The 15,182-nt window shown below is 38.3% G+C and overlaps 1 long non-coding RNA gene and 1 pseudogene across 1 annotated transcript; both read left to right on the top strand.

Moving 5' to 3' along the window:
* The first annotated feature begins 10,933 nt into the window (after positions 1–10,933).
* Positions 10,934–11,285, top strand: LOC103470694 (uncharacterized). The gene is made up of 2 exons (XR_534516.1): positions 10,934–11,182; positions 11,254–11,285. It is a non-coding gene; the product is annotated as an uncharacterized LOC103470694 (long non-coding RNA).
* Positions 11,286–14,501: 3,216 nt separating this feature from the next.
* Positions 14,502–15,182, top strand: part of LOC103470714 (E3 ubiquitin-protein ligase TRIM39 pseudogene) — a 1,794-nt pseudogene continuing 1,113 nt past the window's right edge.

The raw sequence follows: 15,182 nt of genomic DNA, 5'->3' as shown, positions 1-15,182 counted from the left end.
GCGCCTCCACACGCTGCGGGCCGCAGATGAGGATTAAACCGTTTATGAACAATTTGCAGCCAGAAGAAGGACATTTGTGAGCAGAAATCAGTCCTGCAACGTCCGCAGCTCCTGTGAGGCTCTTCCCTTACGCCGCTACACACAAACAAAACACTCCTCCATTCATCGTCCTGTGAGGGAAGTGTGTGAGCAGCAGGTCAACTGTGAACATCAAGGATTAATAATGCAAGGCAGGAAGCAGAACAAAGCTTTGCTCTCTGATTCTGCGCATGGAGCGTCAGGACAGGCTGGAGAGGAGCAGGAAACCTGCAAACATCACAGAGTGAAACCGGAGGGTACAATGTGAATAATGTGCCAGTTTTCATCTGGTGTTGAAGGGAAATATGGATGCAACTGTGGGATTTTTAGCATTAACTGGATAAATAGTGAAAAGTGAAAATAAACCACAAAAACACAAAATGTTACCGAGTATTTTAGTCTGTTTTCTTGTGCCAACATCTCAGAACATTTGAAATAAGACAAAACGAAATTATAAGAAACTTTTCAATAAGATATGAGAGCTTGCTTCAGGTCAATAATTCATTTACATTTATGAAAATGTTCCAGATTATTTTACTGATAACAAGAAAAAATGTTCTAAGTGAAACAATCAGCCAGTACAGTCAAACTTTTTATTCATTGTTCAAGCTCTTACATATCTTGCTTAAAAGTTAATTATTAGTTAGTTTTTTAAGATATTTGCACTAGACAAAATAACAAACCCATTTTTTACAGTGTACAAGTGAAAACTGGACACATTAACCTGAAGAACGTCCATCCAGTGTCTGAGCGTTGACAGGAAGGCTGGTGGGTGAAACAAGCAGAGTCGGAACTAAATACATTTACTGGAGAAAATTTTTACAAAATATTTACTTTAGGTGTCAGTAGGAAGAGAAACTGGCCACAAGCTATTACAAACGTACAAACACACATGAAAGGCCACTGATTTTATAGTCGAGAGGACAGAGAAGTTTCACAGAATTAGAAAGACGATCAGATCAGATGGAAGAAAAAAATCAGAAAGCAGCAGCCAGAAGATTATAATCTGCAGTTTCAGTCAGAAATAAGGTCAGTATAAAAAATTCTTCAGTTTTATACTCTCAAAAATTATTTTAAAACGTTTTTAGGAGTTTTAAACCATTGCTACTCATCTGTGAATATTTATGTTAGTGTGTATGAAACGTTCATCCATTTTGATTCAGTTTCAGTGACGACCTCCAGGTAAATTAACCCCCGACTGACTGTGAAGCACCAACAGGAAAACTAAAAACGTAAAATCCAAAACTAATCTAAAATGTTTTAGGCATGGAGGCTTTTGAGGAAACACACTGAAGGTATTACTATTTTAAAAAGGTGAGTTTGTGAAACCTTAAAGATTGTTGGGCTGAATCCACAGCCTGAGGCGTCTGAGCCTGGAAAGTTATGGAAACAGTCTGGAAGAAACCAAGAGTTTTATTTACTTTACTTAGAATTTGAAATGCTTTATTTTTTGAACATAGAAAGAAATGACTCCAAATGCACAAAGAACAAAACATGGAAGAAACTAAACAAAGAAATACGGCAACACATTACTAACAATAATGAACACAAAGAGTACGGCAAGACATATAAAACAAAAATGATCTAAATTATTAAAATACAAATATGAAGAAAAAACAAAAATTCTAATGTAACAGGGATAAATGGTTTTTCTGTTACTGAATTGTTTCTCTGTCATTAGCACATTCAGCAGTGGATACATGAGAATGATTGTCAGCGGTAAGACCCGCCTCCTGGCTCTCTGATTGGTTGTTTTTGGTGCATTTCTCCAGCAGAAGCTCAGGGAGGAGATCGATCATTTCACAGATTATCTGTCTTATAAGTGAATTATTTTTGCTTCATGAAATCCTTCAACACCTCAAACATAAAAACTGGACGACATAAAAATACGACATGAAGCTTCAGCAAATCTTCACAGCTGAAGCTTCGTTTGCCTGATCATCTATTCAGCATAAACGGTCTGTGAACAGTCAGATCTCAGCCGACCATCTGCAGGAAACTCAGTCTGCAAACATTTGGTCCCTTCTGGAGTCCAAACGGCTTCATCATGTAGAAACCAGGAGGATCGTTACGGACAGAAGTCTGGTTTCTGTTCCACCGCCCTGCTGAAGATGAACAAAAAGACTTGAATCATATTCATTCCTAAATGTAATATGTCATAAAATGAATCCCTCTTGTAATTTCACCACATTTACAAGATTTAACCAGATTTTCCCAAACACTGGGGATCATCTGGGTCTTCATGTTGCCTGTCTTCAGTTCAGCTCTCTGAGTTTCTGATGCTCAGAACCGACTTTGTGTCTGTGAACCTTTTATGTGATAATTCATGGAAATTATGTGCTAAATTCTCCTTTAATATTAAATATTAATCTTCTTAAAGAGCCAATCACAACTCATCTTCAAGTTTCTGTTCAAACCATCAACTTCTGCATTGAAAATGTTCTGGTATTAGAACTGCAGGACCACAGCATCACAGATCCTCCACCATACCCAGCAGTGTAACATGGAGGGTTTAAAGAGAAGAGTCTGACTTGACTGAACATTTAAGGAATTATTTATTATTCAGTTTAATAAATTAAGAGGCGTCGATAATCTGAGAATTTCAGCTGTTAGCATTTATAAATGATCTTGTAATGATTTAAATTGTCTTGGTTTGTTTCGTCATACATCTGTTTTTCTAACAGACTTGTTTAATGGTTGTCATGGAGACAAGGCTGCAGCTTTCTAACAGTGAGCTTCAGGGATTTTTTTTTATCTTACTCACCGTTTGCCTTGTGGCCAGAGAAATGGCTGCCTGTGATGCATCATGGGAAAACAGAAAGTCACAGATCACAGATGTTGAGTTTCTAGAACCAGTCAATCTAAAAATGATCTAAAATATGTAAATATCTGCCATGGGTGTGACCAGGTGACATTTTCTGGACGGACAGTTTGACGTTCAGAGTGTTAAAATGTTTCATGCTGTGTTGTAAACTCTGAAGGTTTCCGTGTTTCTGTGGCTTCGGGCCAAACCAGCAGAATAAAATCAGTCGGTTTTAAAGGCAGCTGAGCCTGCTGCTCGGTTTTACAAGCATTCAAAAGTAAAAATATGTATTAAAATTTTCACCGATCTATATTTGTCATCTGAGTAAGAAAAACCTGACAGATGTATTTTATTCATGACACCAGGAATCCGTCTGAAACGTGCAGCGGTGCCATCAGCCCAGACATCCTCATGATCCTGTGACAACTTGTGGTGTCTGTCAGCGCCTGTGGGCGCCGGAGATGCTGCTGGATCCTGGAAGAGACGTGATCCACTGAAGAGCCATTTAAAACGAGCACAAAGTCCACAAGACTCACGTCTAATCCGATTCTGGACTCATCAGAAACTGTTAGATTACAGAGATGGAAAGTAAAGACAGGAGAAGAAAAGAGGATACAAAAAAACTGGTCAGTTCTATGTTTTGTAAAATTTGAAACTCTTTTTTCATGTTTTATATCCAAATCAAACCCATCTGTGCAATCAAGCTTTTTCTGATTCTATACGGTTCCTGTTTTATGCTCATTTTCTGAATTTTTGAAAAGTTTTTGTCACTTTTCTGAGGTGGGAAGGTTGGAACAACTCAAGCAGGAAACTTGCAGTCAAAGCTTTGATGCTGCAGAAGCTCTGCTCTGAATTCAGCAGCACACACGACTCTCTGACACCACAAGTACATCCAACGTACGGCAGGAACTGTCAGGGGTGGAAAATACTGAGATTTCCTGTGACATAAAGACTGGAGAGCTCACAGCTGGGCAGCTAATGCAGGAGGTAACTGGAAAAATGCAACCAGAGGAATAAAAAACAGAACGCAGATGTTCTGCAATCATTTATATTTAACCTCAAATACAGACATACGACAGATTCCAGCTGTTATTAATCAAACAAAGATGAAACCAGAATGGAAACACAGTTGGTGAAAAACTAATGTTTCCCATGATCCCATGTTTCACCTCATCAATCTCTCACACTGCTGAGGACATTTCTGAAAATCTATTTTAAAAATAGTTTTGGTTTTTTGAGGATTTGTTTCTACAAACAGTCGAGTCCCACTGCTGGTTTAACAGTCCTAGTTCTCCGTTTATCATACATTCATGCCATTAACTAACAAACGGTTAAGTTTCCTCATTTCAATCTGAAGAACCGGATCCGTCTTCACAGTTTCAGTTTTTGGAGGAGTTTTCAGGTTTTCTGGTTTCTCCTCTGAGGACGAAGCAGAGAAACTGTTTTCAGCAACATGAATCTCTGGTGACGTTCCTTCATTTACTCTCATTTCAACAATGAGCAGTGCTCTCAAAAACTCAACAAAGAAGCAAAACAAGGTTTAAAGTTTTAGTTAATCATGTTTTTCTTTTTTAAACTTTGTAGTTTAATCTTAAATCATAACTGATTCTGTATATTTTCCCCTGACAACCTGATGGGTCATGTCTTATAATCTTTGCTGTGTTGGTGATTTTATGCTTTTCTTATGTTATAAATAAGGCAGCAGAGGCTGGCAGAGACAAACGTCATGAAGCTCAGCATCGCATCTCATCTGCCAGAAACACAGACTGAATTTCTGATGTGAACTTTTTACCCCAGAAAACTCTCAGCTCTGGCTCCAGAAGGAACCACAAGAAAAGTCAGAACAAGCTGAAGAAAAGGACAGTTCCCACAAACACGACTCTGGTGTGGTCACAGTGGCTGTTTTTTTTTAACTTTTTAAGACACCAAGTTTTCTCATGAAAAGATCAGCAGCAGGAAACTGAACACAGGATCATCAGTTTGGCTGCAGGACTTTCAGACGAACGAGATGAGAAACCGGTGAAAAGGAAAATGTAGCTGTTTGGTTTTGGTTCAGATTCTGTGGTTTAAAGAGTCTGGAGGCAAAATAAACCAGAACTGTTTTATAGTAAAGATGTTATAAACAGAACAAGGCTCAAAAAGTCTAATTTTTAAAACAATTTGCTTTGAAATTAATGCAACACAGTAAAAATGCTGCATGAAAAACCTGGTTCTTTTTCTGCTTTGTCTTCAGAAATGTTGTTTTGATGAATTTACAGATTAATTAACTTCCTAATCTTTAAGATTTGACACAAAAGTCATTTTTAATTTTACAACCTACAATAAAATGTGCAAGTTTTCTCAAATGATCCTCACTGATCGCTGTAAATGAGATTTTCTTCAGACAATTAAGCTTCAAATTAAAATCATTTAACCTCTGGCATCCAGGAGAAGAAACAAAATGCTGATGACTGATGATAAATGACAGAAATGATTTAAAATATTCAGGAAACAACGTTGAACCAAGATTCAGTAGCATTTTAAATGAAAATCCTGATGATTTTCTGTGTGCATAAATAAAACCAGCCTGTCAGAAACCACCGTCAGACTGTGCAGGTTTGTGTTTGTTGTGCAGAACTTTGACCCGTCAGTCGGCTGATGGCAGGAAACACGACGTGCCGATGGAGGGAGACGCGGTTAGGGAGACGTCTGTTGGTTGAGCAACATGCAGAATCTGAGCTTCAGCTGCAAACAGAAAAACATCATCAGAGTTTCAGCTTCCAGCAGAGCAGCTGCAGAATCTCTGGGCTCTTTTTGTTTTATGTAGATAAATTATGAACCAAAACATGAAGATATTTTTACTTTATCTTCCCATTCCTGGGAAACAAAAAATAATTTACTACACAGCACACTGCTTCCATTTGCTCCATTAATCCAGGTTGAATTTCAGTCCCAGAGGCTTTTAATCTGGTAAATTTCTGCTGTCCTGCTGCTGAAGGAGGAACTTCAGGTGACATGCAGCTGATCAGAGATCAGATTCACTTTATAGGTTTAAAACCAGCTACAGCTTTTATTCCACTGTTGCTCTTTTTTTTATTTGCAGCACAGATCTTTATAGACATTAAAAGATATAAAAGACATAAAAACGGGGATGATCCTCCTGATCTTTATGTCTCTGGATAGATTTGAATCTAAAGCCCCAGAGAGACTCGTTACTCCTTGGTCTATAAATCTTTGTGGTTCTCGGTGGATTTCGGTGGTTTTGCCTCACTTTGTATCTTAAATTGCTTTCTGTCATCGTTCAGTCTGTCCAGCTTTGTTTGCATCGTTTTCTTTCCCTTCATCTGATAAACATTCTGAGATCCTCCATTGTTTGTTACCAGATCTGATTCTCTTTGCTCTAATGTGTCTGAAGATGCACATAGACTAAATTTCTGTTATATTTCTAGTCATCAAACCATTTTCACAAAGCAACATTCACATAATTGCGATCATAAACACGTTCACACACCAACATGGAGGTTCAGAGCCTTCAGGAGGAAAACAGAATCAACTCTCAGATTGTAAGACTATTAATCTCCCTCATGAGCCACAATCAATACTTTTAGTCTTTATTGATTATTTCCTGACAGTTTGGTCCATCAGTTTGGTGCTGTTGATGTTTGTCTGTTCAGAACCTGGAACCATCTGGCCAATCAGAAACATTTATTTTAAAACTGATTAAATCAATATATCTTAAAGATTTAAAGCCCGTCTCTCCCTGTTGACTCCATTCTTTGTAGTTTTTTTGCTGAAATGTCAGTTTGCTGTTAAGATGCTCATTGAAATCTGTAAATAACTGAAGCAACTTGTCTGAGATGAAAGAGTCTGTAGGATGTTTGTGTTTTTCCACAGTCTGACTGTGAGGGACCAAAGCTTAAATGTGTTTTAGCACTAAATTAACAGGTGAGGAAATTTAATGACTGAACTTCCTGCACAGTTTACAGGAAGTCCAGCAAACTGTGCTGGACTTCCTGCATCATGGTGTCATGGTGGAGTTGAGCCTCTCAGAGTGGAGATAAAACCGTCTGACTGATGGAGTTCATGTTCCTGCTGCTGTGGACGTGATCCGTGGTTCAGTGATTTTAAGGTTGATCCAGGACTTTGGAAACATTACTGTGTATCCAGTGGCGCAAAAAGTGGGTATGCAGCAGCGCATGCAACGCATGGGGCGCAGCACCAGAGGGGGCGTCAAAACCCCGTCTGGAGGGGGCGGCGAACCGGTGATGTTTTCCCAAACATTCAGCGCGCCTTACGCTCCTTATAATATTATATTATCATTTTAAATGTCCTGATTTTTATTAGCTTTATGTTTTTGCATCCACTTGAAAAGTGTGTAGTTGCGCCACTGTGTGTATCTGTAGTGAAGCTGATTGTTTTAAAGTCACCATCTCTATTGATACTCTGAATAAACCTGTATAACATCCACTTTGTCTTACTTTCTACTCTGACCAACTTAAACTTTATATTTTAAATCGTGCTGCATCGACTCTTCCTCAACACTCGACCACTTTAGTTCAGACAGTTTAACTTCAGCCCTCTGCTGATAATAAATTATTAAGAAATATTTCCATACTTTGGAAATCTGAGACATTTCTAATGTGGATCCAAGATTTTTCCTCATCTACATGGACATATTTCGACTCTGTCCCACAGTTGGTAGCATTAATGCCTGGAACCAAGAAGGTCCTGGGTTCAAATCCCAGCCTGAGGTCTTTCTGCATGAAGTTCTCTCCGGCTTCCTCCCACTGTCCAGAATCATGACTGTTAGATTTGTTGGTCTGTAAATTGTTCTAAGTGTCTCTGTGTCTGCCAGGATGGACCTTTGGCTGTTATATTTTATTTAGTGTAATGCATCAGAAATTAGTTTCAAGTGTGAAAAACATAACAGACAGTTTGAGAGCCTGACTTTCTAATCATAGAGCATCTCTGATGAACCTTCAGTCTGAGTGTTGAGATGGGATTCAGGCTGACTGAGCCTGAAATGGATCAGAACCGATATGGATGATCGATAGACAAATGTTGGCATGTAAGTATAAAACTGATAAAACTGATAAATCTGATCATCAAGTGAACTTTCTGTTGCATCCCTGAAACAACAACAGATTAAACTTCTTCTAGATCTCTCAGGTCTCCTGGTTCTGCTCTGCATCCAGAACCAGAACCAAACACAGAGAATCAGCATTCAGCTTCTATGCACCACAAATCTGGAACAAACTTCCAGAAAACTGAAAAACAGCTGAAACACTGAGTTTAGATCCAGACTAAAAACCCAGCTGGTTATAGTGGCTTTTCTTAGCAGTAATTGTAGAACTGATCAGCATATTTTATGTGTTTTTGCCTGAGGATTTTGATATTTGACAAAATTAGATGTTTTTTGCTCTTTTCATAATTTGTGACTGAATGAAGTTTTTATGATTTGAAGAACTTTGAACTTCCTTGTTGCTAAAATGTGTTTTACAAACAAACAAACTTGAACTCGACTTTGGTGACTAAATAATTTATTTCATTATCAATGAAACAGCAGTGATTTAGTTAAAGTGTTTTAGTTCAATTAAGCTCAGAATATAACAGCTGAGCTAATTTAGCCATTTTATGCTTCAAAAGCAGCTAATATGAAAATAACTGGACATTAAGGTTGAAAGAGGAGAAGTTTTTCTGTCTCCAATGTGTTTTTTATCAAACTATTTGAAAAACACTAAAGTTTTGAATAAAAAAAACTTTAACATGATGTTTCCAGAACGGCTCCTGACGTTGTTAATGACTTGTGCCCATATTGTTGTTGCTCCTGTTGCTCTCTGCTCTCCGTCTGCAGAGGCTCCAGGTTTGTTGTGTCTGGAGCCTGGAGACGCCCCACGATGACGCTCCTCTGAGCCTAGAGCCACCGAGGACCAACAGGAAGGAAAAACTGGAAGGAGGAGGAGAAGGTGGGAAAAGAAAGGAAGAGACAGACGTGAAAATGGGAAGAAACATTCAGCGGTTTAAAGATTAAAGAAAGAGGAAAGAAGAAGGGAAAACGTCCCATTGAGTCTCGTTTGTCAGATTAAAACTTCCTTTTGAAAAGAAAAACAACCTTTAATCAAGAACTAAACATACTTTTAGTTAAGCCCATATCTCTGTTTTTAAAATGTTTTTTTTTTATTAATTTGATGTAATATTGTAATTTTAAATGTCCTGATTTTTATTAGCCTATATTGAGGGTTTGCAAACATCCATCTGTGTTTAATTAATCTATGCAATATGCTTCAACTAAAATAATATTTTAATTTACTAAATGAGTATGTGTGAGGGATTTACCCCCTCCCTAACAGGTCACCTGGTCATGTGTTGCCATGGAAACGAGTCCATGACCAGTGCTGATGAGGACCTGGTGTTTCAATCAGCCTCACTGGGAAAACCCATTGTTTGAGAGGGAGGAGAGATGTTTTTGGATTTTATTTGGGCCCACATTGTTTTAGCTTTGAAGTTGTTAAGAGTTAGTTGTGATTATGTAAAATAAAATTTAGGAATATATTCTGGTATAAATGTCTCTTTTCTTTCTGGAAATGTAACTGTTGTCTCCACCCCTTAATTAGTCCTGGGAGGAGCCAATCCTTTAAAAGCCAGGTGTGTGTGAATACCTGTTAAGCTGTAAACTGGATTGTGAAGTTTGAAGGTCTGCATGAATGGAGAACAAATTCAGAGCTCGACAATTTCTGGATCCTGTCTGATTTTTGATCGCAAACCAACAGTATGTAAATTAATATTTAAAGTAAATTATTGAGTTTACTCTACAAAAAGCGAATCAGATCAGTACATGTTGTTCTCAGGAACATCTTATTCATCAAGAACTTGCTGTAAAAGTTATATTTTTATTTAAATTAAATTCAATCTTGTGGAAAAGTTTAAACACAATTATGTACAAATATTTTCCAGAGAATGCATTGAATATCAACAAAATATTAAAGATTGTTATAAAGCATGATGGACGATGAGAAAGTTCTGCTTATTTTAGATTTGATTTATCATCTGTTACTTTTTCTGACTGCTATAGGGCTGCAACTATATACACTAAATATAAACTTATTAGACCATCAGAGTCCCCAGTAAAGTTCTGCTTTATTATGATAAATATCAGATAATTATTTAAATACCTACACCTGGTTCATCATGTCTGTCATATATTTGTTGACACTTATTCCTCACTGCAACATTAAATGTTTTAGAAATAAAAGACTTTGAAATGTAATTTTAAAAACCTAAATTGAAAGATGCTTCAATGCCAAACTTCTTGCTGAGATGTAAATAATATTATTTTTTCATTAGCAGGATAGAAAAGTCAACTGGGTTCAGTTTCTGTTATGATTCAAAGTAGAAAGACAGCTACGGATTTTATTTGTCTATTATAACTTAAATCATTTAAAGTTGAAAACTCTGAACAATCAGTTCAGTGTCAGCAGAGAGGCAGGAAAAATATTTAGATTCTTTCTTCATATAAATGTTTAATATTATTGTAATAAAATCCATTAAGTGTTTTCCTGAAAACAAAGATATTGGAATAATATCAACAATGTCCTCACAGCGCCACCTGCTGGAGACAAATATTCACTGCAGAGATGAATATCATTTTTATCACTTTATTGAATGAACACTTCACTGATACTGGAGAATGAAAAATCCACCTCAAAGAACAAAACTGAAGTCAGGCTGTGAGACGTATTGATGACAATCAGACTGAAAAACTTTGGAGTTTTACCAGCAATAATAAAATGATAGGAACTAAAAGGATTAAAGATTTTCTCTGATTGGCAGAAAATTATCAGATAAAATAAGAAACTGAAAAAACATGCTTTAAAACTTCACTTTGAGTTTCTTTATTTTTTGGTAGATAAAAGTTAGAACTCTGTATTATTTGTAAATATTAAAAGTAAAAATCATGTGTAACCCAGTGTTAAAAACACAAGTAAAATGAATAGATGTTGATTTAATATCTCATTCCAAGTAAAAAAAAAAAAAAGAATGTTTGTAAATATGTTAAATATTGATTAAAAAAAAAGTGCTAAAAATCTTTTAAGCCTGTGAAATATCCCTTTAATGATTGCTTTTAGTGACATTTTAAACAACCAATAACTGGCACCGTCTGATTTCACATCAACCAATCAGGTTGATTGTCCCGCCCCTTTAACTGCAGCGCTGAGATTTAGCTCAGATTGCGTCTAACTCCCGTGAGAGCTGAGAGCTGACGGTTGTTCCGTGAATCCCCCGTAAGATTCTGTTAAATTCTACAAAGAATCCTGGAAATTGGTAAGACAATGTTAAATTAGTATCTCAGAATTCATAATTCAAAATAGTAAATCTTGTTTTTTTTTAATTAGATCTCCAAAAGCTTCTAACAGCTGACGTCCGGAAAAATCCCTTGTAGTTATATAGCATTGAAGCATCGGTGAGTAATCGCACGCGCTCAGCCGTTGGTCAAGTAAATTTACATGGAAAAAATACAACATACACAATAATAATGATATAAAATTTATAATACAATTTTATTTTTTATTAAATTTGAACAGTTATTAGGTATTTTAGCCAATTTTTAGTGAATTTACTGGGCCAACGGCTGAGCGCGTGCGATTATCTAGTCTATACAATAAGATTTAAGTCTTTGCATTTTATTGAATATTATATATTGTATTATGTCATATCTTCAGTTAAATTTAAATATATATTTGATATACAGTCAATAAATAATGTGAACATGTACCATAAAGTGAAAATTTAAGTGAATGTTTGGAATGATGGTGGGGGAGGAAGCCGGTCAGACCTGGCAGGCCCAAACGTGTAGTGAGGGTCTGCTGGAAACGTCTGGCGGAGTCCCCTGTGAGACGGACCTTTAACTCTCATCTCCAGCAGAACTTCAAACACGTTCCGGGGGAAGTGGGGGACATTGAGTCTGAGTGGACCATGTTCCATACCTCCATTGCCGAGGCGGCTTATTGGAGCTGCGGCCACAAGGTTGTTGGTGCCTGTCGCTGCGGCAACCCTCAAACCCGTTGGTGGACACCTTCGGTGAGGGATGCTGTCAAGCTGAAGAAGGAGTCCTATCGGGCCTTTTTGGCCTGTGGGACTCCAGAAGCAGCTGATGGGTAGCGGGAGGCGGCTCGGGTTGTTGCTGAGGCAAAAACTCGGGCGTGGGAGGAGTTTGGAGAGGCCATGGAGAAAGACTTCCGTACGGCTTCGAGGCGATTCTGGTCCACCATCCGGCGTCTCAGGAGGGGGAAGCAGTGCAGCACCAACACTGTTTATAGTGGGGATGGTGCGCTGCTGACCTCGACTCAGGACGTTGTGTGCCAGTGGGCGGAATACTTCGAAGACCTCCTCAATGCCACCAACATGCCTTCTGTTGAGGAAGCTGAGCCTGGGGACTCTGGGTTGGGCTCACCAATATCTGGGGACGAGGTCGCCGAGGTGGTCAAAAAGCTCCTCAGTGGCAGGGCCCCGGGGGTGGATGAGATCCGCCCGGAGTTCCTTAAGGCTCTGGATGTTGYAGGGTTGTGTTGGCCCAAGCGACTCTGCAATATCGCATGGACATCGGGGGCAGTTCCTCTGGATTGGCAGACTGGAGTGGTGGTCCCATGTTCAAAAATGGGGACCGAAGGGTGTGCTCCAATTACAGGGGGGTCACACTCTTAAGCCTCCCTGGTAAGGTCTATTCAGGGGTCCTGGAGAGGAGGGTCCGTCGGATAGTCCATTCAGGAAGAGCGGTGTGGTTTTCGCTATGTTATACTAGGCCGTTATGACATAGCGACAGTTTAAATAAATATTAAAAAAACATTTTTCTAATAAAAGTTGCACACTGCAGGACTTTGGAGCATACTTTGGAGTCGTGGTACTCCAAAGCGTACCACGACTTTGGAGCCTCTGCGCAATGAGCCTCTGAGAAGCAATGAGCTAGACTTCTCTCAGAGGCTCATTGCGCAATGGCTTATTGCGATCATTTGGCTCTACTTTGAGAAGAATAGTGGCACACCCATGTGTAAGGTAGTTTGCACACAAAGGTAGTCATAGTGGTCATAGTGGGCTGACTGTCAGATATGTCATTCGGGGGGATTGGGTCGGGTCGAGAATAAGAAATCATTTTTTTAAATCTGTGAGACATCAGGGAGTTCCAAAGTCCAGTGCTTCCCTTTCCAATGGGAATCCCTGTTAGGGATTAAATGATACCACCTGAAATCCCTCTTGCTGAAAACTTCAAGGGGCGTTCAGGGACTCAGGTGTGAGGTATGGAGACACTGACAGGCTTGTAGCGATCATCTGAGTACTAGCTACAAGATAAACACCCGCCTGGGGGGGTTGTGCTTTGTTTGGTGACGGTTGGTGACCAACCAACTTGACTTCTCACAGAAAACTGGATCCAGAGCAGAACTGGGTCCAGAGTCCTCATGTTCTGGTTTCTGTGCAGCCTGCTGAACTCAAGCAGCTCCTCCATGTTGGAGGATAATAAACCTTAAATTACATGAAAATATATCTTTACAGAGAGTCAAGATTCAATGTCCAGCAGTGAATGTGATCATAAACATGTTATCATCCTGGTTAAACATCAACTTTACATTTAATACTGAGATCATCCAATGTGTCCAAAATCTTATTAAAACTTAGAGAGCAAAGTTAGTCAGACTGGATGAACTGGACCAGTTTAACTGACTGACTGGTTCCAGAGTTTGGTTTGAAAATGATTTTAGAAAGTTTAAGGAATTATTTGTACTGTGATCAATTTTAATTTGAGCTTAAAATTAATTATGCATAACAAATAATGAGCACTGGGCAAAAAATGGTCCATAAAACTAATCTCAGATTTCAGTTTCATCCACTCTTCCAGTTTAAACATGTAAAATCTAATAACTTCTGTTAAATGTGGTTTAGTTGTAAACAATCATGAAAGGACAGAGAAATGCTTCTTTAAGCTCTTGGTGGTGACAGAAGAGACTGACTTTATTTTTATGAGCAAAAGTGAAGGCTGTTGATCAGAAACAAACACTTGTAATAGTGATGCTGCTACAGGATATAATAAAGGCTGAAAACACTGAGGAACAATCTGACCCTTAAATATTGATAAAGAACCAAAAAGCCTCATTTATAACACCTAATCTATTTTTTTTTCCTTCACTGCTGATATTTCTTAAATCGATCTATTTTTCTTCTTAGCCTTGTTCTACAAACCTCCAATAGAAAACATCAGAAGGACTGTAGCTGGATCTGAATTTATTAATGAAACCTTCAATAATGGTTGATGTAGTAAACAGGCTAATTTTCTCTGGTTTTCATCTTAACTTCTGTTTCTCTTTATTTTCTCTTCATATTTCTAAAATAATTTTTAAATATTCTGACTATTTTGAGAAAAATATTCCTCTTAGCTCATTCAGATCAACACAGTTTCTTCATTAATCTGAGGAAAGATCAACAAATAATGACTAAAACAGTTTGTTGGTCAAATATAGACTAAAAACGTTTAAACAGTTTTTCATTATTTGATTATACAAAGTACAGTAAAAAACAAATTTATCTGTTTACTTTATGTGACAATATAAAAAGTAAATAGTAAAAAAATAAACAGCCAAATTATTTTTCAACTGTAAAAACAATCTGCCTATTGTTGACTGAACAACATCTTCCAACAGCACCACCTGTTGGATGAAAAGCTCACTGCAGATTATATGATTTAACATGTGACAGGTCAAAGTACAAAAACTCAGACATATCCGAACTGGGTTGAGACGCCATGACTCGATGTTAAATCTCCGGTGAAAAACCAACAAATGTGTGGAAGATTTTAAGAAGAAGCAGCTGAAACTTTGGTGAGTCGAACTGTTGAAATAATTCAATACAAAATGGCAGAGAGAGCTCTACTGGAAAGTTACCTGAGCTGCCATGTTTGTTCAGAGACGTTCAGAGATCCTGTGTCTCTGAGCTGCAACCACAGCTTCTGTTCAAGCTGCCTGCAGAAATTCTGGGAACAAACTGGAAACAAGAACTGTCCCATCTGTAAAAGAAGATCTTCTAAGAAACCACTTGTAAACTTCTCTCTGAAGGAACTGGCTGATTCTTTCACTGGAAGACAGAAATCTGGATCATCAGAGACAGAAACAGGAGCAAAGCAGCTGATGGTCTGCAGGAAACACCAAGAAGACCCTAAACTGTTCTGTGAAGACGAGCAGAGAGCTGTGTGTCCTGTCTGTGAGTTTTCTCTCCACCAGAGTCACAAAGTGGTTCCTGTTGAACAAGCAGTCAGAGATCTGAAGGAGCAGCTGGAATC

Source organism: Poecilia reticulata, linkage group LG9 (assembly GCF_000633615.1).
Source record: "Poecilia reticulata strain Guanapo linkage group LG9, Guppy_female_1.0+MT, whole genome shotgun sequence".
Lineage (NCBI taxonomy): Eukaryota > Metazoa > Chordata > Actinopteri > Cyprinodontiformes > Poeciliidae > Poecilia > Poecilia reticulata.
Note: the sequence above shows the minus strand (reverse complement) of the source record. Positions and strands in the feature narration are given on the sequence as shown.